Source organism: Aulonocara sp. 'chitande type north' Nkhata Bay, linkage group LG9, assembly GCF_057382095.1.
Source record: "Aulonocara sp. 'chitande type north' Nkhata Bay isolate Kocher_YH1m ecotype deep benthic linkage group LG9, A_spYH_male_GT1.1, whole genome shotgun sequence".
Taxonomy (NCBI): Eukaryota; Metazoa; Chordata; class Actinopteri; order Cichliformes; family Cichlidae; genus Aulonocara; species Aulonocara sp. 'chitande type north' Nkhata Bay.
Genome location: NC_141352.1, coordinates 13,308,701 through 13,330,474, shown reverse-complemented (window position 1 = coordinate 13,330,474; position 21,774 = coordinate 13,308,701). Strand labels below are relative to the sequence as shown.

Below are 21,774 nucleotides of genomic sequence, written 5' to 3'. Positions count from 1 at the left end.
TTAGCTGATGAGCTCATGCTGAGAGTCGCTTTTCCGTGAAAATGGATTACAGGAAGGGTGCCGTAATTGTAACTCAGCAATAATATGAAAACGCACGCATGCAAGTGAGGAAGGCGGTTAAAAGTTTGGAGAGAAATTATGAGCATTGATAAGTGTTCATTTAGTCTCAAACGCCGAACTCATTTATTGGAATGCTTTGCTTTTTCAAAGTGTCACGCTTTGCCTTTGGCCTCATAGTTCTGTATGGACAAGAAATAAAATATGAGGATTAATACAAAACAATCAAATGAGTGACATTTGGGAATCAATTTAATTATCTGGGAAATTGCAAACCAGACAAATCTGTGCAAATGAACCCTAAAAGGTGGAAACAAGGCAGATTGCAAGACTTTTTTATTTTCAGCTGATAAAAAGGCATTTGGGCATTTTTGCTTTTCGACATGTGTTCCCATTCAGATTTGATAAACATATAATCTAAAGCACACAGTGGCTTCCAGGCGGTTATTTTATTTCTTCTTTTTTTTCTCTAGCTTTGTTGTTTTCTCATTAGTGCTTGTGTTTACTTCAAAGACAAAAGACCGGGTGAACTCGTAGCACAAGAAATTTTGAGCATTAAATCAAAAAGCAGGCTCTTTAGAAAATAAGAAAGATTTTGTATTTATTGGGACATAAAATTACATTGTACAAACAAAATGCACATTACGCAATCCAGTGACATTAGACAAACAGTAATGCCTTTTCAGACAGTGGCAGGTGCCCTATTTACTGATTAATATTACTTAATACATACTTAATATTCAATATGGTACACAGAGGCAGTGATTGCTGAGCCATTATTGTCATTTTGATCATGTACATACAGTTTAAACAAAGTACCACCAGCATTTAGTGGTGTCAAAAGAGTAATACTACCCACACATGGGTAAGTTTACCTACTGTTAGGAAGGATATTGTTATGGGAAGGAAATATTTAATCAGTGTTTTTCTGGCTCTTCTCAAATTGTTGCTTTTTATGACATATTTGGATAACTCCAGCTTTTTCCAGATTTTAATGATGCCAGCTGTGCAGTGTTAGAGGAAGTGTCATTTTTGTCTTGCAGAGTCTGAAATATATCAACAGGCACCAAATGTTTTGTGCAAGGTGTCACGAGATCAGTAGAATTAAAAACAAAAAAATCACCGGCAACGCAGCGTCTCATTTGTGTCATTTTTTTCTTTTTACGCAAAAAGCTTAATTTTAAAAACGGATAATCAACTAACGAAAGAGAAATGGAAATGCGGGATCATCAATCAGCAGTATTTGTTTCTGAAGGGCAAATGTGCAGTGGAAGTATAAATTAGCCGAAATACTCAAATGAGGTTCAAAGCGAAAACATTTACAAAATGAGTGGGAGTGTTTTATTTTCCAGCCCTGCTGCACAAGTATTGCTCAGGGTTACCTATGTCACTGCACATTAGTATTTCATTACCTTGTCAAACTCAAGTCCTTTGAGTCGGAACCATTCTAAAAGTAAAATTGTCCACCGTAAGGTTATGTCAGTGAACCGATGCAAAACACAAACTTAAGGAGATGCAAATGGCATTCAGCTCAAATGGCTAATGGGGTGAATTTACAGTACTGTCATGAAGATGTTTTGTATTTAAATTTTTTTTAAACAAAGAATTCTCTGTTTCTGAGTGTTTGCATGCATGCATGAAAAAACAAAACAATTAGAAGACAAAGAGAAATGTAAATTCTGCTGGCAGTCTAAAAGCTGCCCCGGTGGTCTTAACCGGTCATCATTTTCTTTCTTAATCATAATGGACACCATGTGAAGAACCCCAGGTTTCACAGGCAAAGCAGTGGGTGGAATAAAAAGAGGAAAGAAGAGGTAGACTATTTATGTTTCCCGAAGAGCTCACATCCGGAGATAATCTTCTGTATCCTTAGATAATCTTTAGTAGCTTATATGCACCGGCTGAGCTGTAATTAATGGCAGGGAAGCAACGGCATGGTGACCCAGGGATGTTTGTCCTGTCACTGTATATCCTGTTCATCAGCACAAGCTGGAGACAGTCGCATCTTCTGCTCTAGATTTAATATTGGTCCGGCTCCACGAGTTTTCATAGGAAACTTTTACAAAAATTAATTCAGGACATTCTTCTGTCACTTTTGTTCCCCTGTAAAGATTAGCTCATTTTTGTGTTGTAAAAGCTAAGCTAACTAAAATCATATAAGTGTAAATGAGCTCATGAAAACACCCGAGAACAGGTATTATAAGATTAGTCATATTATGTTTTGGAAAATGAGTGTAACTTGTGTTTTTAATGAGGACTTGTGTTTTTTGTGTGCGTATTTTCTTCCCACCGCTGTGAGTTGTGTGGGAACTCTTCACTGCAGCCACAGCAGCTCTCCTGTCATGCCGGCTTCAGTGTCTGGCCTTGTCATTTTTCAGCGCAGCACTGACACCGCCGTGGAAGGAGAGAGGTTGTGTGTGTGTGTGTGTGTGTGTGTGTGTGTGTGTGTGTGTGTGTGTGTGTGTGTGTGTGTGTGTGTGTGTGTGTGAAAAGCACACCTGGCAGGAAAGGAGACCTCCAACCCTCCACAGGCCGACCTCAGAACCCTCACATCCCCCAGCTTCTCTTTCTCCACCTTTCCATCCCACCTTCTTCCCTTCCCTCTACCCTAGACCCCGAGGGAAGAGATGTATCTGTGTCTGGACCCGGTGATGTCACTCTTGGCAACTTGAGGTTTTAAAGCTCAGAAGGATGAACTGGAAGAGCTGTCTTACTTTGTTAACAACAGATACTGGTACGTGTATGTGGGATCTGAAATCGTTTCTCTAGGCAGGTCGTGTTCTGTATACATCTTGCGGTGAAGTCTTTTTTTTTTTATCGTTTGCTTTGTCCTCAAATGTATGTATGTAATTGCAATGGTATAACTTTTTTTTCTTACCTTTTATGGGGTTTATTTGTTTTTTGCTTGAACAACTGGGATGATGAGAGGAGCACTGTGGAAAAAATAGACACAAACAAAAGTTAATGCAGACCATGAAGGGCATGTGTTTACAGGGGGCTGGATTAAAACCTGCTAGCTTAACCAGGTTTTACTAAACAAGCCAAAATATTTAAAAAAAAAAAATATATATATATATATATATATATAGCCAACAATCTAATTGCAGACAGGATTTCGATTCCAATAGCACAAAAAAAGCAGAAAATGCATTTCCCGTTTTTTTAGAGATGTTAATAAGACATCGGAGAGCATAATTTTGACGGTTAATCAGTGCAAGATATCTGTAAGTGTGCACAATCCCAGAGAAGAATCTTTGAAAAATGCCTTATGTGATGTACATGTATACATACTATGTACACAGGGACATGCAGACAATCATCGAAACAGTGTCCAAGATTCTTTCTGGGGCTGGATTACTTTTTGCTTTCTTTTTTAAAAAAGGTTTGAGGCCTTTGTTCGGTACAGTCGAGCGACCGCGCACACAAGAAAAACAAGAAAGACATCGTCACATGTCACGGAAGTCAGTCTGGATGAAAAGACTTGTCTCTCTTTCCTCAGTCAAGTCATCAAACTGTGCAGTCAAGCTGCAGAAGTTTACAGATTTTAAGTCTTGACATTGTCCCATCAATTACAGGACACCGATGTCACGGGTCTCTCTGTGAATACTTTCAATATATGCAGTCAAAGTCAGAGCAGTCAAAACATATTCTGAGCACATCCCTGACATCCTCACTTTTTCCATAGGAGTGTCAGTAGCTCTGCTTGACATGGATGTATCACCATTTGTGTGTGTGTGTGTGTGTGTGTGTGTGTGTGTGTGTGTGTGTGTGTGTGTGTGTGTGGGAAGGAGACTGGCTCTCGAATAAGTGTGCATGTGCAGTGATTAACGCCCCCTTTCTCAATGTCAGATAAAAGCATGAAAAATGGTATGGAGCGAAAAAAGAAGAAGAAAGAAAAAAAAGAGAGAGGGCGTCTCCCTTAACAGTTGCAGCTCCAGTTATGTGGTTGATACCGTGCAATTACGGAGATTTATGCCGCTCAACATTCCAGGGTAAGTTCGTGTCACAGCCACCTGTGGAAATACGATCTGCTTTAAACTCATCTAACACAAGGAGGGGAGTGGAGGGAAGAGACTAGAGAATGAGTGTGCGAAAGGTGAGATATAGGCTATTTTATCCGAGTTGCCACTATAAGTACATCTATCCACCCTCATTTCTCAGGGTATTGCAAAACAGAACCGCTTTACGGCATGCCAGCCAGAGCGCATTTCTAAGACAGCATATCATCACCGTTTGATTGATAGGGTGCAATTGTGTTTTCTGTTTAGGTCAGGTTTGATTGGTATCTCAAAACCCATTATTTCGAGAATGACTGAAGAGTTCATGTTTAAGCGGGCTCGGAAACATTCCTGTTATTTTGCCATCTTGAATTTCTGAAACAATGTCGAATGCTGACAGTAAACAAAGCCCGAGAGTGTCTTCACACTAATATTTGAGTTATGCACTGCAGGAGGCCACTCTCTATGTTTCTGCTAGGGTTTGTTAGTGCGTCATTCCATCTGTAAACATGATAGCTCGAAATGTTTTTCAAAGGTCATCTTAATGATGTACATATATGTATATATATATGTGTGTGTGTGTGTGTGTGTGTGTGTGTGTGTGTGTGTGTGTGTGTGTGTGTGAATCAACATATAGAAAGTACCATATAAGGATTAAAAATATGTCACATTTGACCTTTGACCTCTAACTCAAAGTGACAATGCTATAATAGTGCTAATAATGCTAGTGCCATTGTTTGTACTGGAAACATATAGGAAATTATATATGGAACTTCTAACTATTTTATTGTGTCTTTGTTATGTACATTACAGTAACATCTTATAACCATTTAAATACTATTATTAAATAATTAAACAATTTACTACAAATTGAAACCCATGTCACAGATGTACTATGAGGTATATTTAAAATGTATCAGTGCAAATGCATGAAAGCCTGCACTTTGCACTTCTTTTTTCTGCACTGCAAACTTTTTAAATTCAAAAAGAACAAACAAACAAACCAAAATGAGCACATGCAGAATACAATATTATTCCCTTATAAGTAAATACTGCCCAGAAAGTGAGCTGAATGGTGCAGGTTTGCACTCTCTGAGAGCGTTTCTTTACACATATATTTTTCAGCAGATACTCCAGGTGAAATAACTCTCACTGCATGATTTAAACATCAGGTAAACCACACAAAAATGATTCTAGGTTACATTTCTTACTTGCATTACACTTTTAAAGGTTATCTTTACTAAGTATGCTGTGTGTTTTTTGTTCACTCACTTGGTGTAAAGCAGGTTTATATTGTCAGTATAATGTAACAGACAAAAACAAGTAGTAGCCTATTTACCTACATTTATATTTAATGATGTGCATCTCTTTAAATCACCCTTCACGGCTGAGAGGACACATGTCATCTAATTAAAGAACGAGTAGTTTCTCAGCAATATATGCTTTTAAGTAGACACTTGAATTGATAATTGGCAGCTTTCACTCGTTTTCACGTACTTTTAACTGAATAAACTTTCAGGTGCATACATCTGAAAATGTGTTATGAGCCTCAGTGACAGGAATAGCTGGTGTAACCTAAAAATCGGTTGCTAAACAAGGCCTGTAAAGTCATACTTTGGAGGAAAGACACTTGAGACTTCAGTTGTTGTCTGCCCCCCCAAAAAAGAAAAAAACAGTTCATGATAGTTTGAAGATGAATGTCGTCTGGTCAGCCCTGATGTCCCCGAGGCAGTAGGACACACACTGTGAACGATGGCTCCTATTTTAAGGCTTATCCACTCAGGTGCTGCTTGTTCTGTATGCAGCAGTTGTTGGTTCTGGTTCCACAACATGGGCTCCATAGGAAACCACGTGGTTGTTTCGCTTCAGTGACTTTAAGGGTCTTTAACAGTAAGATGGACAGATATCAATTTTAGCATTTCTATCCTTTATTTCTCCTCTACTTGCCGTATTTTCCTTGGGTATAAGTGAAACAGTCTTCTGCACATCTTACAGAGAAGTGTTACAGCTTTGCTATATCACCGCTGCAGAAAACGGCAGCATTCTTTCTCCAAGACAGTGAGTCTAAACTGATATAAGGTTAGCAATTCAGTCCAGATAGGTCCTGTCAAAGCAGTTTTGCTGTGTAATCACATGAGGTGCTCAGGTTTGCTCAGATACATTTACAAAAGGTCAAAGCACCAGAGTTTGCTCCAGTTCCAACGGGAATTATGGTCGGAGTAGTTTTACTTTCAGTAAACAAAATCATCTGTCAAACCTTTCAAGAGCTTATCTTCCCAGCAATAAAACATAACCTCTGGTTGCACGAAGAAGCGGTGCTCTTTTTTTATCGCTACCTCAGACTAAATTGAACTGAAAAGGCCTACAAATCCAAACAAAGCACTGGACCAAATTTGGTTGTCTTTTTCATTTCGGGGGTTTGAGGAGAATGTAAGAGTCACGCTTTTTATGTTTTAACACAAAAGTTAAAGAGAAATGTGTGAAAGAAACAAGCTGTTAAAGGTTCTTTAAGTGGGAAATTTCACGATAATACATTACCAATGCTGACATGCTAAAAGGCTTTGTGGATCTGTCACATTCAAACATGTCATTGGACAATAGCATTGGTACATGATGACACAGCTTAGGTCAAACCTTTCTAGACCTGGTAACTGTATCTTTTATTTTCTCTCCTCACAGAGCTTCTTAACTGGATTTACTGCAATATGATAGGAGCAAGTATTGAGTGTGGAGATGGTGGTTTGCGGTGTGTCTTAGCGTGCACGAGAATGTGTGTGTCGCTGCGTTTGTGTGAGCTCGTTTCTTTATTTGTGCATCTGTGGACGCACAAGCGTGTTTGGGTAAGAGATCAGATGTTTGCCTGGTCCATCACTGGGATGGTGGAGGAGCAGAGGATGCTGGGATATGCCCGGCCCCAGGGGCTGCTCTTGTGTGCTGAATGGAATTGAGGAATGCCACCATAGACAAACATGCTGTGAGCTATGAAACAACTGCCGAACAACTGAAATCAACACTGTGTGTCCCTGCTATCCAACACAAAAGGGGAGTCAATCCAAAAAACTAAAGGAGAGAGAGGAGGAAAGAGAGAGGGGAAAAAGAAAACAAACATTACAAGGGTGCCTCGCTGTAGCCGAAAGGGGTTTCACTGTACAATAATTTCACAGCAATGCCTAATATGTAGCACAGCATGTAATGAGTTGATATAATAATAACATAAGTATTTCTTTTTTGTATTTTTTTAAGAAAGACATATCCACTCTACAAGACAAGTGTGCTTGATACTAACTGTACACAGAAGAATGTGACTGATGAGTCTAGCTGTAGATAACTGGTCGAATCAGCTGGCAATAAAACATAATATTGGTTGGCCCCATCCCCAACAAAAGCATACAGTATGGGAGGCACCTGGAAAAAAACTCTATATTCTATCCATGCAAAAAAAGGTAAGACAAGTAAAAATATGCACTCAAAAGACTAACAGAAACACAAGAGGTTTATTAAGTTCACTTTAAAAACATTTCTCAGAACTCAATTGTTTTACACCACTTATCCTAAATATTTATGTTAATAAGCAGTGTACTACGGTAGCCCTGAGGGCTCAAAGGCACTGCAACTGAAGACAATGCAAGCAAATGGAAAAACGCTCAAAAAGCACACAAAACACAACAGAAGTCGAATAAAACGCAGTGGGTATAGATGCTGCAAAAGCTTACACAACAAAAAAGTAACAAAAGTGCTTTTTGGGGGATAGTGTGACGGCACAGCTGCAAACAGGACAAAAACTGAAACATGCAAAGGATTGCACAGAGATTAGCTTTAAAGGAGTGGAGGATTGATCAGTGTCGCTACGTAACATGTGTTTGAAATCCCATGATTCATATAAGCTTGTCGATACATATTTGCCATTAGCCGTTAGCTTGTCAGTTATGCAGCTGGTCCATCATTGTCTTATCTCCCCAAAAAGGTTCCCCTTTTTCTTGTGAACATTTATATTTTTTTCCCCATTGTGTTTTATTCAACTTCAGTTTTGTTTTGCATGTTTTTCAGGGTTTTTTTTTTGTATTTGCTAGTATTTAAGTTCAGTGCATTTGACCTCATAGGGCCACCATAGTGTACTCCATATAAGTCCAGCATTTGATATCGTGAGACCTCTTTCTTGTTGATGGTAGCTTTGTTGTATTAATTGATGTGGGATTATTCCTGATGTACGGTAAATAGATTAGGTTTCCACATGTTTGTGAACGATTAAAGTCCCAAACATGCCAAAAATCCATTAAAAACTTTCAGAAAGGCGCTGCTTGCTTCCAAGTATGGCTCAGGGACTTGTTGCACGCATAGAAATCAGACCCAGAGTAACTGTGCTGGAGGAGCTCTCTGGTTTGAGGTCTTCTTCCATGTTGTTTGTCGCATTTGCTTTGTATAGAACGCCCACAATTCAAAAAGCTTCCTTCTCAGCAAGGGGTTTATGAAGTGAGGGAGCTTTTTTCTTTTCCACTTACAGGCAGACAGCATATTTTTTTATATCCGCGCGTGCAGATCACCAACATTGGCTGACAATTGTCACTTGTGTACTTTCTAATAATTTGGGCATGCTTGGCGGGATATTAAGCAGGCTTACAGGCAATGTGAAACGAAACGATTTGAACTCGTGTTAGATAGAAGCCGCGTATGTGTGCGGGAATGTAATTGATTTATTTATTTTATGACAAGGATGCAAAGCGAGTGTGAGATTTGCTACTGTAATGCGGATTCAGAGAGACAGAGAGCCGTTGTGGGATGAAGGTGGGGGAAGGTAGCTTCTCGTCTGTGGCGGGCTCTCGCAATCCTTCCAAACCCTCCAAGAACGTTGATAAGCAGATCCCTGAAATGAAATCTTCCTCAGCACCCGGCTGGATCTGCCCCTAATCGTTTTATTTACAGTCACTATAAAAGACGCCTCCCTTTTAATGGTGCTCTGAAATAATAGGCAACCGAGGAACAATCGGTACAGTCCTAAGCGCATTCCCCCATTCCATTTTCACATTAGGCTAATCGAGGCGAGGGGAAGGATATAAAGACATCAGTTGGATGAAATGAGTGTAATTGGAGAATAATGTAGTTAGTTTGCTCTAATCTTCTGCATAATATTAAAATGTTCTCAATGCACCCCAGCTGCAAGCAATCACCCCACTCTGAGGGGAAACCTGGGCGACACTCTTTGGAGTGAGGAAGGATTGTGCGAGTGAGAGATTGAGGAAGAGATATATCAGAGAGCAGGGAAAGGAACGCAGCAGAAACAACTGGAGGCTTCAGTAGGAAGTCCAAGAAACTGTCTGTGGAGGCCTTTGCCTAGATAAACTCAGCCTTCCTCTGTCTTTTCCCTGTCACGGAAAAGCAATCCTTGCACCCTGCTGATGGCTGGCTAATTTGTACCGGGGGCTTGTTGTTTGCCAAGACTGGTTATGGTGCTGTTGAAATCAGGAACAGTAGGGTCCAAAACTGTCAGCATGGGTTTCGGAGGTTCATTTTCTCCATGCTGAGTACAGCCTGGTACAGCCTGACTTCTGTTTTTTTCCCCTCTTCCTGCCAAAATAGATCCTACAGTACACCAGCTTAAAATGGAACCAAAATCTTCTAAGCACTCGAATTCATTTTAAACATGTTCACAGTAACTGAGGTAGAATGAGCTGCTTTGTGCACGCAGTGAGAAATGATTTGAAATGATTAAAATTCTTCAAGTGTAAAAACATCCACAGCTACATCTATTACATTTGCTGAAACTTTAATAGGCTTGAGATTGGAAACGGAGAGGTCATCAGTCAGCTGTTCACAATGGTCTCTTACACATACCACCATATATTTATTTTAAAATGACCATTGCCTCCAAAGCTGAGCCAAGAAGGCTAAATGAAGTTTTGATCATCCTTCTCTATACAATTAGGGCTCTGGGGAAGTTGTAGTGTAAGCAGTCACAGCAGTAGCCTCACAGTGGAATTAAGAGTGAGGTTTATTAGTCCCCCTTTGGCTTAGCCTTGTCTGTGATTTCAAGTAGAAAAAAAAACTCGCTCTGAGGCAGCTCTTTAACTGCTGTTATTGTGCAAGAAAATTGTCATTAGACAGTGGAACAAATAACCTCGAAACGTCATGGGTGTCTTTGCGAGGGATCTAAAACAACAACAAAGAATTAATCAAATTAAAAGGAAGCCTTGTTATGCGATTTCAATTTAATTTCCACAACCAAGCCCTCTATTTAGTGTTTGAAAAAACCTAAAAAGGGCAAGTCACAGTTTAGGGCTCAGTAACAGTTTTATATTAGTAAAGAATTATCAATCCTTTAAGCTAATTTGGATAGGTTGGGGAGCCATAAAGTGGGCTATGAAATGGAGTAGCCTATTTGTTAAGCTCCCACCCCCTTCCACACTCTTTTTATGCCACCGGGGCACTAATACACTTTTGTTTTCCCTTGTTGATCATCTGCCATTTAAGGCACATTAAATCCTGCAAATTAATATAAATCTATGGAAGCTATTAGCGAGTTCCACTCTGCATCAGACAGCCAGAAAGGCCTGCCTTTGTAACCGAGAGTATGTCTTAAAATAGCTAAAAAGACGTCTGCTGTCAACTTTGCTGTATATAATACGCTGGACTTATTGCATTGTTTCAGGTAAAACGCAGCAGTGTAAACTTTCAAAATGTCTTGGCAAACTCTTCGCCTTCTCCTTGTCTTTTTCTTCATCTCCTCAGCGCTTTCTCAAGGTTCTCCCTTCTGCATTCTCCCAAATCCTCTCCACTCCTCTTTTCTTCTTTCCTCATAGGCAAGCAGTTTAGGCAAGTGCCATATGCCCTGATTAAAGCTAGCGGCAGGCCAAGGAGCACAGGGAGGCTGTTTTGTCATTAGCCCCTTGCGCGGCTGAGGTGGAAACTCATTTAGCCCCATGCTGGACCTTCATTATGATAGACTTGTATCAGATGGCATGTCTGGCTGGGATCTCTGGCTCCTGGCTAACGGATGGGGAGATGCTGCAGCTTCAGCCCCTCTCCAGCCCCAGCAGGAAGAGAGAAAGGGCTTTAAATGGAGATAGGGCTCGAGGAGAATGTTTGTTGCGGGGTAATGGGAAGGGAATGGGGAGGAAGGGACAGAGCAATGACTGAGTGATCCAGGGGAAAAAGGAACAGGTCGGACCTGGGGTTAAAGGTTATAGGTCCTCGAGGTGGCTCTCAACACCGGAGAACTAAAACAGTAAGAAAATATTCACTGAAAGCGACTTCACTTGTTTGTTGTTATGGTTTGCTCTTACTAGAGGCACACTACAGCAACAGCTGTTTCACTGCTGCATTTATTTGGTGCTTGTAATATGAACAAATAAAGCTGGTGTAAATCAGGTAGAGACTGAGGTGGAAAAGAGGAATGAAGTGGGAGCAGCAGGTGAAAAAAAAGTGCACACATCAAAGTGCCTGCGAGGTGATCTCACTTGTTATTAATTAACTGACAAGTTAATCATTCTTACCATTTTATGGGCTATTGACGGCTGAGACAGTAGCTCAGAATAATTGAAGTGTGTAGCTAATGAAATAGCTACAGAACAGTCTTTCTTTTTCTTTTTTTTTATCTGTAAAAAAATCTAAAATGTACTGAATGTTGAACGGGGGTCACGCTGCACCTCGTTACTCTAAGCATGCAGGTTTTATTCACGTTGCTTCCACGTCCTTGTTATCACTTGCATACTGATGTAATTTCCAAGTAGCATCAGGTTTTCAGTTCCTGGAGGTCAGATCTCTTTGTTGTGCCTGTTCAGCCATACTGGATACTTGCTATGACTTCATAGTTACTGGTTAACATTGATGATGGCATTGTTGAATTTTTTAAAAGGCATCACTTCCTGTTACTCTTTTCCCAGTCAAAAATCTACAATTTATGCATAACAAACATGCAGACGTGTTGTTTGCATGTTTGCAATACTTCGTCACAATTGCTCTGCTTATATGACTTAGACTTTCATTTATAGCACAGACTTTACTCTTATACAGCTCTGTATGGATGTAGGTTGGGATGATTCGGTATTTGGATTGCAAGAGGACGGATGATAGATATGAGGTTGGGGGGTCTTCAGAGGCTAAGGATGGTTTTTGTAGGAGTGGAATATGAGGGAATGGGGCTGGAGGGAGCTGAGGCTGCATGAAAAGAAGCGATACAAGCCCGCGGGTTCTGATTCAGGGTTATTAACATGGCTTGGTGTGAAGACAGAGAGAGGTATGGGGCGGGAAGAGCTGAGCAAGACAGCTGGGCCTCGAGGAGAAGGCAAGTTGATGGGGCTCTGGTCCTGAGATAGGGCCGTGAAAGGATCTGGGTCTCGCTCAGCCTGGTGCCTCTGTGGCAGATGCTGCAGCAGACTGGATGAGGGGACCACCACTGACACAATGCTGGCGGCTAGAGCTGTGTGCTCCTGGTAGACCGAAACCACCTCTCTGTCTGGCTCTCTGTCTCTCTCTGCTTTAGTCTACCCCTCCCTCCTTCTATCTTTTCTCCCTGTCTCCAGTTCTTCCTCTTCCTCCTCCTTTTTTTTTATATTGTGAACACCATCATCAGTGCTTACAGCTGCACCTCCTACACTCAAATCCACATACACACACACACACAGCAAAAACATGCTTGCTGCTGACACACACACAAAAAAAAAACTGTGCGTACGTGGAGTACAAAAATTATAAGCTTCAAATGTTCCAAAGCAAATGGCTGAAACAATTTTTTCCCTATTTGCTGACAGTTGTGCTACCTCCTGTAATAAAAAGTCAATGAACCAAGGGCAGTCAATATATTCCAATAACAAAGACGGGGAGATTTGTCATTTTCCCACTCTGTTTTTTTTTTTGATGGAAAAAACATGCCTTTCTTCTTTAGCATACAAAGAAGCGGGCGGCGACAGAGCCGCAGATGCACACAAACACAGTTGCGCTGTCTCTTAAAAAGGAGAAATCTAGGGGAAAATGCCTGCGCCCCCCGCAAAATGCAACCTGAGGAGAAGGCATCTGACTGTGACAAACCAAATACGCTCTGTAATAGAATTTTCCATTTTGGCAAAACTGATAAGGAAGAGAAAACATAACAACTGCGAGTGGCACATATCTGAAGGAGGTGATTTCAAAGAACAACACCAGTGCACTCCAGAAGGCTCCTCGCGCTGAGTTCTTACATAAATATGCCGTTAAGCAATATGATGTATTATTATTACCTGAAAACACGCTCTGAGCCCGGGTAGGCAGCATATGAGCCAAGCGCCTTAGCTCCCCAAAGGAGATTGTCTCGACATCACATATCAGTCGGTGCTATTGGATTCCCTGACTTTTAACTGGGTTAACCCACTTCCTGGTGAATACAAATTCAATTTTAACTGCTGCAGTTTTTTATTTGCCATGCATGTACCCCCTCCTTTACCTTTTCACTTGCCTTGCTCTCAATAGACTGGCATAACCACATAGAAACAATTTTCCTTTATTGAGTATACACAAACTATAAAATTAAAATGAAGTGCTATTACACGTGCGCGGGGGTTTGGAAATCTCAGGAACAGAGAGTGATCCGTCCAATTTCTTTTATTCCTTCCGTCCATCAGTCTCTGCCCATACCGCTCTCTCTCTCCTCCTTGTCCCATAACCCGCTTGCTACATGTTGCTAATGTTTTATGCCTTGTTTCCTGGCAAGTTTAATGGAGCAGCCATTTAGAATAGATACCATCTTAAGTGTTCCAGATTTGACTTGATGCCCATCCAGCTCTAAATAATACCTTTCATGTCTTTAAAAAAAAAATCATTTGTCACAAAATCCAAAATAGATCTTCTCAATATAATGAATCTAGATTAATGAGAATGGTATTATTATTATTAACTGCCATCTTTGTGGTAGATTTAACATGTTTGTTATAGCTGTTTGTCATCAGACACTAATTAACAAGCGGAAAACTTTCCACACTGCATGTTTTGGAAAACTGAAAAAAAACTCAAACTAATCTTCTGATGTGTCCAAAACTATTCAAAGCTCTCCAAGAATTCCAGCCACGAAGGACACACTCCGGTGGGACCTTATGGTTTTTCCAGGCACCTTCAATGTACGCTTTGAGAGACACTGAGGATCTTAGACACACCACTACAGTTGTTGTTTTTTTCTTTTTAACTGTCTTCCAGGGTCTGTGTGACTGTCTTCTCAATGGGTTAATGGCTTTCCTCAAGCAAAGCGAGGGAGAGCGGGGCCTAAACAAAGCCAGATGAGGGAGTCAGGAAGCCTTTCAGGACTTCATTAGGGCTCTCTCTCTGAAAGGGGAGGTTAGGAGCCCAGCAAGCTGGTACTGTTTAGCTGCTTAACGTCAACAGGAATGCTCACGCAGCTGCCCCGTAGAAGCACCGGTGAGCACACACACAGCATAGCAGAGGCGAAGCAAACACACGTGCAGATATGCGCGCTCACCCTCGCTACACGCACACACGTAAGATCGAAAGTCGATCGTGAATACACACACACGCACGTACGGGCACGTACAAAGTGTCCCTGTGTAGCCCCTGGTTCAGACAACACACACCGCTAAACACTGGCTGGTTTAGCATGAGAAAAGGGCCACACAGGGACTCAAACAACCTCTCCCATTAGTACAGTCACACTGTAGCTACGGGCACCAGCCACACACATGCACGAACACACACGCGTACAGTGTGGTCATTAAACATGCAGTCATTTCTGATGCACAGTGACGTGTTTATTTAATAGAATTGACATCCTGTTTAATTTTTGCTGATGCTGCACTGCATCAGGGCATGCATTAAACTATTGGTCAGTTATCATTTATATTTGGAGTGCAGCAGCCTCGTTTGTACTAATGCAAACGTGATTGGTTTTGCTATTCAGTGACTGTATTTACAGCAGTGGGTAAAGCGCTTTAGCGTCTTTAAACAGAATACACATATATGAGCAAAGTCATCGTCTTAGTCATCTAAATATTTGTAAAATTACAGTGTGCTAGCATCAGCACTGTTCAAGCTTACAACAGCAATCATATAATGAAAGTCTGTAATTTACTTTTGATTGGTTTGGGCACATCCATAAACCTGTAATTTAAAGGTTCATGTTCAATAAATTCCAGATAAATATTAAAAATAAATCAAAATGGAAAGCTATTGATTAAGATGCTCCTCTGTGCATGTTTTACACCAACATCAGCAGATCAATGGAAATCAAAAGCCTTTAATAAAGATCTAGTGAGAAATTTCAATTCATTGCATAAGAGCCAAATGGCAACAACCGACCCACAGAGCTGTACTTAACAAATTTGTTTTAGCATGCATACATCGGTTTCTTTTTTAATGGGAAAGGTGTAAGTTTGTGTCTTTTTGCGCGTGCGGTTGCAAAGGTGTACTGTTGCAACTGGTCGCCTGCCCCTGAAACACTGAGCATGCTACCACATCTTCCTCGAAGTCCCGAAAGCAGCCAGAGTTGAAAAGATTGGACGATTAGATGGATATCATGGCTGCAGACACGTGGAGCCCAGATTTGATGAGTAGGGCGGAGAGCAGTGCATCTGCGAGTGTGTGCGTCTGTTTGTGTGCATGACAGGTGAGGCGGGAGAGGTGAAAGGGAAGCCGCTTCATATCAAATGAACAGAGAAGAGGCCTGTAAGTTGAGCCTGGCATCTTTTGGCTTTCTTTGTGTGTACGTACGCATGTGTGCGAGCTGTGTGTAAGGGCAGGGGTGGGGTGTTTTGTTGTTCTCTTAGAATGAATAGAAAGGGAGCTGATGATAGTGTTAAGAGAGGGGGAAAGAGGTGTGTGTTTAAATATGCGTGTGTGTCAGCGAGTGTGTGTCTGTGTGAGGGCTGTGTTCAAGCACCACCTAGTGCTCGAGTGTGGCACCTCACCTGTGATGGAAAACACCTCAACTGTTACAATCAGGGTGTAAGCTTGAAACACTGAAGGAAGCAATAAGTGCAAGGGATATAATTTTGAATGTTTATATCTGAATACTTTAAAATTTATTTTAATAAACTATATATTGTATATTGCCAGTGAAAGGCAAGCGCATGCTTTTGCATTACTCTTATTATAATAGTTATTTATCCTTTATATAATCCATTAATACTGAGTTTATGAGTAGTAGGAGATCAGACTATGCACTGTCAGGAGGGTAATTTATATCATTTTTGTAATGCTCAAAACAGCAACTCTACCTTAATGTTATACTGCAATAAAAATATTAATTATATGACACGGCCCTTGGAGAGGAAAATGCAGCAGAAATGGCTTCAGCATACGGTAACACCTCCTGTCTGTTCTGCGATTTTTTTTCGAGGGGGGTGAGGGGCTATAGTGAGACAGAGATAATGTCACAGTCGATCCCTCACTCATCTGACAGTCACCACCAGCCACCAGATAAGAGGCACGAGGAGAGCCCGGGATAATTATGGCACACATGGCTTAGCAAACTTTCCCCCTGTTTCACCTCCTCATTTCAATGTGCCCTTGAATACAGTGCACTGTCAACACACATCCATCGCAGTCGGCTTACTCCAACTTAGCGCCGCGGCCCCATCAAGCCTTCCAAACAGGCTGGTGACAGTGATGTGAGGCTGTCGTGGTGGATCAAGGTAATTCAGTCTGAGCCTCCGTCCCAAACCCGCCCCTCCCGCCTCCCCCCTCCCCGTCGTTGTCAGTCAAGCGCGCCGTGACCCTCGGGCCTTCAGATTCGGCTCCCCAGACCTGTTTATTTTTATCACAACAATGAAAATTAGCATGATGCCGAACGCCTATGCACGCTTCACGCCTCCGAGGCTGTTTGTGTGCACGCGTGTATGTGTGTGTGTGTGTGTGTGGGCTGGAGTGACAGTGTCACCTTCTTATCATGGGACCAATGTTGTGTAGACAGGGAGATTTAGCTGAGAGATTGAGGGGTGAGGGGTTGGGGGTGTTTGGTGGTTACTACTGTGTGTTATGACAGGTAGCACCAATACAAGGATTATCAAAACAAAGATTCTATAAAACTGTCAGATGAGCGAAGTGTCCCATGGCGGTTTTGCGGAAGAAATGTCAGAAATCCTGATCATGCTGTTTTTATATATATATATATATATATATACACACACACAGTTTATCTCATTTGCTTTTAATGTCAGACTGATTTCATTCACATTCAGATATGCATCACAGACTGAGTTTGTTTTGGCGTGCAACATTTCAAAACTTTACTGTTTTTTTTTCTTAATCCACAGTTTGAACACTTGAATTCTGACAGATGTGTCCATAGTAACACTTTGCTGAAAAGTAGGTTAGGTGTAATAAAGTGCTAACTGCAGGAAAAACTGTCTTTCAATAATTCAGTGATATTCAATAATTAAATTCAGTTGCTTCAAAGTTTGCTCGGCTTTTATGTTTTACCCAGTTTACCCAGCTTCTGATCATCTTGCTGTCTTACATCCACTGAGTGAACCTGCTAAGATTTAAATATGTTTTGCTCCAGATGTTATAAGGACAAATTTTAGGGATCCGACACAGCAAGGGTCTTCAGTTTTCCTTGGCAAACACTTTTCTGAACACTGACGCTTAAGCGTGACGGACAGTCTTGAACATTTAGTCTTAAGATGAGCTGAGAAATCAGCTTGGCTATGTGGATTGACCAGATACAGATGTTTACTGCTCTACTTCCCGCACGCAAACACACACTGGCCCTGCACACAAGTGTGTATAGAGCTCACAGGCGCATACTCCCGTCCCAGACTCCATGATGCACGTGCATGCTGCCGTGGAAGGCTTTTCCAGTATGACTGACAGCAGTGATGGAGGTGAAGATAAGCCTGATTAATTGGGAGGATGGGTGGGAGTGGGAGGCTGCACAGAGGCTACGCTGCACTGCTTCAACAGTGCCTTAGTGGCATCGCATGCCACTACTCAAGCAATTTGTCAACATTGCTGAACGACATTTATTTGACTGCGACCACGGTCTCTATTTTGCAAAGTGCTATTTTGTCACAGTTGAAAAATTGCCTTTTTAGATCAACTTTGACACTCGGCTCTGAAGTTGTTGGGCTTTTTTTCTTTTGGGTGAGGGGTGCTTTTCGGTATCCGTAGTTGTCTGTTTTCGTAACCGCAGGGATGAAAATGGTGGCCTGAACATCCACAAGCTAAAGATCGATGAAGCAGACAGTCCTTCTGTCCTCCGGTCCCTTTATTTCTACAGTTTCCTCACAGCTTTAATGTGGCATTAGTCCCAACAGTTTTGCTGTTAGCACAGTTAAAAGAAATAAAAATGTACTCTAACGAGATATACATATTTAGATATCACTGCAAGTTTTTCTAAAAAAGAATTGCAAGATGCATAAAACAATAAAAGAGGTATTTTTGAATAAAAATGTTATTGGCTGGAGACGAATTAGAGAATACTTATGATTTTGAGTACACTACACTGGATATGGCCTGACGATATCCAAAAAACCCAATGGTGTTTTTAGCTTAAATTCAAAGTCAATGTTAGTTTTCATTCTTTATTATCGATATAGTGTGCAAGTCTGCTGAGATGATTTTACCTACAATGAATAATCATGTCAGTGTTTCAGAATCATGATTTCTGAAACCTATTTTACTTACGCTCGCTCTCCTCATTGCCAATTCGGGATTTTCTAGATGCGATCACCACCGTCGGAAACTTTTTCCTCTTAATATATCTTCGACAAACGCGATCCAGTTGTGTGGTTTCCGCTGTGATTCAAGAATCCCTGAGAGCACTCATTCAAAAGTGCGTGGAGAAAGACAGATAGGCAGCGCAGTGAAGATCCATTCAAATATGATTATAAGTGAATTAATAGACATTGACATTTGTGTTTGTTCCAATGTGGTGAACAGCCCAGCGTTTCCTGCCAATGGGCCCATGGATGACACTAATACCTTGTAATCAAAGGAAATGTGTATAGCTCCACAACCATTACATTCAGATTTTGTCTCTCTCATTTTCTTACTTCACTCTTGTTTGTTTCGGTGTAATGCAGATCAGTTCTGGGTTTATTTTCTACCCTCAAAGCTGAATCTTTTATTTGATTTGCGGTAGAAAAAAAAATCATCCTGGTAAAATTACATCCACATGGCAGAGCCTCTGAGCTTGTACTGTAGCTCGGTTGGCATTGACAACAGCCATGCCATGATAACAAAACAAGGTTAGGAACAACTGAGGAGCTGCTTTCCAAAACACTCAGCTTCTATTTTAGGTAATAAATTAATAAATAAAGGCCGTTACTCATTATGTATCAAACAGAGAAACATTTAGCACAAGACTGCTCGATTCATTAACACTTTATTACTCCAAATGCTCTTTTTTTGTGTTTCCCATGCCTCTCTAGATCAAACTGGCACTGTTGCTAATAAAAACCTTAGAAAGCTCAAACGTGCGATGCAGTTCATTTGCTTTAAAATAAACACACCTTTATGAAAGCTGATTTTTCTTTTCAAAGTGAGACGATAAGAGGACCATTAGAAAATTGTGCAGCACTCCCACTTAATGATTCACTGTGTCCTCTTCACCTCAGGATGTGGTTGACATGGCATGGATGCACTCTCGTATCTATCACTGAGCGACTTTTCTTTCTTTTTCTTCTGTAATGCCTGTGAAGACAGTTCACCCTCAGGAAAGAGGCAGCTACATTTTCACCTCTTCCGAAAGCAGAGGAGGGGTGGAATTAGCCAGTTGAAAAGTTTTGTGGTAAGTCAACATTAGCTTTTCGGATTACTCCAGTGATTGAGCCCTGTAATTATATGACACAGTCTTGTGCTCTCATTGGTGGGATCCTTGTCTCCCTATATCTTTTAACTTTCACAAAATAAACCTCTGAAGCGGCCGGCTTTTCACAAACAGATCACTCTTTGTTTGATTTGGCAGCTGCTTTTTTTTTTTCTTTTTTCAAACGAGGTGACTCGGGTAATAAAATATGATATTTAATTTTAAGGGTTTCTTGGTTGTACAATAGACTGAGGTGCATTTTTCTCCTTGCTCGCCACATTGTGTTTCCTTGACTTAAGCTTTTGTCTTCCCAGCAACTGTCACTGTTTAGTACTTAATCACATGGGAGTGCCCTTTGGGTAATGGGAATGACAGGAAAGCTATAGTACAAACTTAAAGCTTATGAACTTAATGGCTGCCTTTTTGAACTTTAGCCAAATTACAGAAATTTCAGCGGATTTCGCCTTACAAGAGTCTGTGCAGGGTTCTTAATCCTTGAGAAAACAGTGTTGGGTACAAATGGAGTCGGCGTTATTGGTAATGTTTATATTTACCTTAGGGCTGGGACATGTGGTCATGTCCCCCATAGACAGTAATCCACAATAAATACGAGTCTTTTCTCTTAATATTTACAGAATCACAAAAGAAAAAGGTTTGTGTCCATCTGGATTGAATTGAGACTGAATTTTCTTGGTTAGGACACACAGCGGGATGAAAGAACCCAGCCCAGCTATACCATAAAAAGAGCATTTGTTTGTTACACTTTTTCACATGATGAAGGGATGCGGGATATCCTTTCAGCCCAGTGTTTACAGGGAAGAAAGAGATGGCATGATCTCTGCCTTTGCCCGTGCGCACGGCTGTTTGTTGCCGTGACACCCAAGAGTCAGCTAACAATGAATCCACCGTTTTTTCCGCCAAATTCAACATTAATGACGATCCGTCGCGAATCCGTCGCGGGATGTTGTCGTAAAGGTTAAAATACAACCTGTGCAGTTTGAAATCTGCTAAATATTCCAATGTAAATAATTGAAGAAAGCTTTTAAACAAACAGACAGGCCGATGAGTTTGGATAAGTCATCGTCATATCGCACGGTATCATCATATATTGGCAATAAGTGGAGGTAAATATGGAACACGTGTCAGGACAGACTTGAGTAAACTTTCAGAAGTGTGTGTCATGTCATTTTTGTAATAAGGCTCACCCCAGTTTAGGTTTGCCACAGCAGACAGTGTGCAGCCAATCGACTACCAGTCATCGTCTGCTGGATATTTCTGCTTGTACTCCATTACCTTCTTGCTGTTTAACATAGCTCATTAAATATCACTTTTCCATACCACTTGTCCCAGTAAATAAAGTTGATGTTGGCCCACGCTGCCTTCGTAATCATCTCTCTCTCTCCCTCCTTTTCCCCTCGCCACCCCTCTCTTTCTCCCTATCTTACCACGCGGTGTTCAGAGGTAATTGAAAATGTGATCCATGAAGTCACAAGTGCAATTTAACTCAGAGCCTACCCATGTTAGCGCTTCCACTCGTAACAGGTCAAAGAATTAAATTCATTTTTAAAAAGGTGACCCGTGAAATTGCACTCATGATAGATGGGGTGTAAAAGCAATATTTTAAAACATTTATAGGTATATATTTTCAAGACCCCTTGATGCTGGAAACACTGTTTCTGTGCTAAAACATGTAATTTTATTTGGGTTCATTTGGTGAGGGTGATAGAAGTGCAGCATCATTTTTTGGTTAATTTTTAGCAAAAAATATTTGGTGATTAAGCCAATTCACCAACGCTAGCAAGAACAGCATTTGCACCATTAAATGTTGATGTGCAAATTCAGGTTTCAACTGCAGGCACATGTACATGCCTAAAAATGAATGAGGGTCAGAAAATCCAGAGGGAAGTTGGACACTTGCACCTGCCGGGAATAGAAAAGTCCAAGTACGTCAGTAAGTAAGCGTGACGGATATAGCAGTTTACATCTGAGACTGCTTCA

The 21,774-nt window shown here is 41.0% G+C and overlaps 1 long non-coding RNA gene across 1 annotated transcript in view; it reads right to left on the bottom strand.

The window, feature by feature from the left end:
- Positions 1-2,909: 2,909 nt before the first annotated feature.
- LOC147321823 (uncharacterized) overlaps positions 2,910-21,774 on the bottom strand; it is a 93,718-nt gene continuing 74,853 nt past the window's right edge. Inside the window, exon 4 of the long non-coding RNA XR_015131025.1 lies at positions 2,910-2,990. This is a non-coding gene — a long non-coding RNA (uncharacterized LOC147321823). The remainder of the gene's footprint in view (positions 2,991-21,774) is intronic.